At 41.2% G+C, this 3,570-nt stretch overlaps 1 pseudogene; it reads right to left on the minus strand.

The window, feature by feature from the left end:
- Positions 1-2,826: 2,826 nt before the first annotated feature.
- Positions 2,827-3,274, minus strand: LOC124983682 (calmodulin-1-like; annotated as a pseudogene).
- Between the last annotated feature and the right edge of the window lie 296 nt (positions 3,275-3,570).

Below are 3,570 nucleotides of genomic sequence, written 5' to 3' on the forward strand. Positions count from 1 at the left end.
TTTTATTTCATCTACAAATCTGAAGGTTAATTTGCTGGGTATAGGATTCTTGGTTGGCAACCATGTTCTTCCAGAGCTTGAAATATGTTGTTCCACTCCCTTCTAGCTTTTATAGTCTGGGTTGAGAAGTTGACTGCTATCCGTATTGGTCTCCCCCTATATGTAATCTGATGCTTTTCTCTTGCAGCCTTCAAAATCCTATCTTTATTTTGAATGTTAGGCATTTTCATTATAATGTGCCTTGGTGTGGATCTGTTGTGATTTTGTGCATTTGGTGTTCTGTAAGCCTCTTGTATTTGATTTTCCATTTCATTCTTCAGGTTTGGGAAATTTTCTGATATTATTTCATTGAATAGGTTGTTCATTCCTTTGGTTTGTATCTCTGTGCCTTCCTCAATCCCAATAATTCTTAAATTTGGTCTTTTCATGATGTCCCATAGTTCTTGAAGATTCTGCTCATGATTACTTACCATCTTCTCTGTTTGGGCAACTTTATTTTCAAGATTAAATATTTTGTCTTCATTGTCTGAGGTTCTGTCTTCCAGTGGTCTAGTCTTTTGGTGATGCTTTCCATTGAGTTTTTTATTTGGTTTATTGTTTCCTTCATTTCAAGGGTTTCCGTTTTTTTTTTTTTTTTTTTGAAAATCTCTATCTCTCTGTTGAAATGATCTTTTGCTTCCTGCAGGTGCTCTTTCAGCTTATTGGTATTATCATTCATTGCCTGCATTTGCTCTCTTATCTCATCCTTTCCTTCGCAAATCATCTTAATCATATATAATCTGAAGTCCTTTTCTGACATTTCTTCTAACATACTGTCATTGGATTCTATTACTATAGAATCTAGATTTGTTTGGATCATTTTCTTCCCTTGTTTTTTCTGTTGTTCACATATCTTCCCCTCTAGCAGTACAGATCTGGGGTATTGCAGATTTCCCCCATAGGCTTATAGTGGCCCTATAGGTTTCCAAAACTGTTTCTTTAAGGGGAGATCAATATTAGCAGTGCCCAATTCAGACACTATGCAATCCTAGACCAAATAGCCTCTATGAGGACAATAACAAAATTGTCATATTATCTTCAGTATAACAAACAGATTTGCAGATCTTATCAGTCTGCAGTTTCTAATGGAGGACAAAGAGGATGCCTAGGGATGTAGGATGTAGCTGTTAATGGGATAAGAAAATAATATACAGAAGTTCTAGATAATAGAAAGGGTGAGAGTGTAATCAAAAGAAATTGGATGTTAGCATGCAAAACGGGAGAAAGAGACTGTAAGGGAACAGGTATACAAAAGGAAAAGAGAGCATGAAAAGTAAAGAAAAAAAAACTTAAAATTGTTCAATAAGGAGAAAAAGGAAAATCTACACTATAACAGTCATATAGTATTCAATCCTCCCAGTCTTCATTAGCCTGATGCATGAGAGGTACCTGACAATGAGCTTCAAGCCTCCAGCAGGCATCTCAGGATTGGATTTGCCCCACCTAAAGATTGGAGCTCCGGTTTCCAGGATTATCCAAGATGGCCGCTCTGGCTTCCAAATATGTTGGCAATTGGGAAGCTGCAGCTCAGGGTGTGGACATTTTCAGCTGTAGGTCCTGGAGGCGGGGTGTGGTTGGTCAGGCAGGGGTCCTGGAGTTCGGGTGTGTTTGGTGTGGTTGCGGGATCCTGGAGGTCGGGTGCAGTCAGTCTGGGATCCTGGTAATAGGGCACAGTCAGTTGGCCTGGGGGTCCTGGCTGCAGGGAGCAGTTAGTCGATGTGATGGTCCCAGATGCAGGGAGTGATTGGTCGGGCTGAGGTATCCTGGAGACGGGGCTCAGTCAGTTCGGCCAGGGGTCCTACGGGACCTGGCTCTTGTCTCAAAATGGTGGCAGCCATGTGTAATCAAACCTGTAGGTACTCTAACAGTGAACTTCCAGGCAGTAGCAGGCAGCTGGTGCTCCACTGGCGGTCAGCGATCAGTTTGCTGACTGTTGTCGGACGATCGGGAGGTGAACCTCATGCGTTGGGTGATAGATAGATGTAAGGCAGGCGATGGACAGGCGAGAGGCAGGCAAATGGATGATGATAAGCGCCTGATAGTGAGCAATCTGCACTCAAAAAAGGCATCGATATGCTGGCAGACTGCAGGTGGTCACAGCAGACAAATGGGGTAAACAGGAGGGGATCTATAAGCAGCAAAAACTGCCTCACCAAGAAACAGATATCCTCTGCTTGAAACTGGAGTTATGGAGCAACAAGGAACGCAGCCTCCTTCTAGTCTGCCATCTTGGATCCGAGGTAAACCAATTTTAAGTGTGTTTTCAGTAAACTGCCTTGACAATTTATGCTAACAAATTGAATTAGTACCCATCTGATAGGTCTTGAATTTGTTTTTTTCATTTTTTGATTTTAATACAAATGCCTGACTGTGCTCAATCATCAAGCTGCATGCATGAAAAACTGGCCAGCCCAAACAGTGTATTAATCATTAGCAAATGGAACTTTAAAGAGTCCACTACGTGCTTCCTTATCATTAAGGTAGTAAAGTATTTATATTGTAAAACTGGTGTGGAGCTTGATCTTTAGGGCACAGGACCACCAACCAATACATGCAGATTTTGTGTTTGTGTACAGAAGGTACTTTTGACTTTCAGTTTTTGCTATATAGAAACAGAATGAATAAGTGAACTTTTTCCTTTCCTTTTCTCTCTCTCTCTCTCTCTCTCTCTCTCTCTTCTTTTTTTTTTTTTTTTTTCTTTTTTTTTCTTTATTTTTTTGCAAGAAGTAAGTAAAAGATGCAGTTTGATTCTTCTAGTCGGGGGATAAAGTAGTTGAAAGTCGGTCTTCATTTTGCAGTCATCATCTGTTCGAACTCTTCATAGTTGACTTGTCTGTCTCCATCAATATCTGCCTCTCTGATCATTTCATCTACTTCTTCATCTGTTAGTTTTTCTCCTAAGTTTGTCATGACGTGATGTAGTCCTACTGCACTGCTGTAACCATTTCCATTCTTGTCAAAGACTCGGATGCCTTGGGGATTTCCTCTTCACTCTCTGTGTCTTTCATTTGTCTAGCCATATAGTAAAAAATCCGGGGAAGTCAATGGTGCCGTTACCGTCAGCATCTACTTGGTTGATCATATCCTGCGGTTAGGCTCTTGTTGGGTTTTGACCCAGTGACCGCGTGACAGATCCAAGTTCCTTTGTTGTGATGGTGCCATTGCCACCTTTATCAAATAGGTAGAGAGCTTCCTTGAATTCAGCAATCTGTTCTTCAGTCAGCTGATCAGCCATGGTGCGTGTGGAGGGAGCAAGAGTGGCTGCACCAGTGCAGTAGCTGTGACTCGGGCTGCCTGCGCCACCGCCCGAGTGCCATGATGTGTTCTTGAGCACCGTTTATTTGTTGTTATTAAATAGGTCAGCACTGATTGTCCCCAAGGGAGAGCACATTTTGATATTGGTCTTTTTTTCTTATATTGCATTAGACAGTGGGTAAAGGAAAATTGCTAGTCCCTTTAGAGAGTTAGAAAAAAATAGTGAATTATAGATACATTATCTGTTTATAGGTACTAGTGTCATCATGAGGCAAA

This window comes from Sciurus carolinensis, chromosome 4, assembly GCF_902686445.1.
Source record: "Sciurus carolinensis chromosome 4, mSciCar1.2, whole genome shotgun sequence".
Classification (NCBI taxonomy): Eukaryota; Metazoa; Chordata; class Mammalia; order Rodentia; family Sciuridae; genus Sciurus; species Sciurus carolinensis.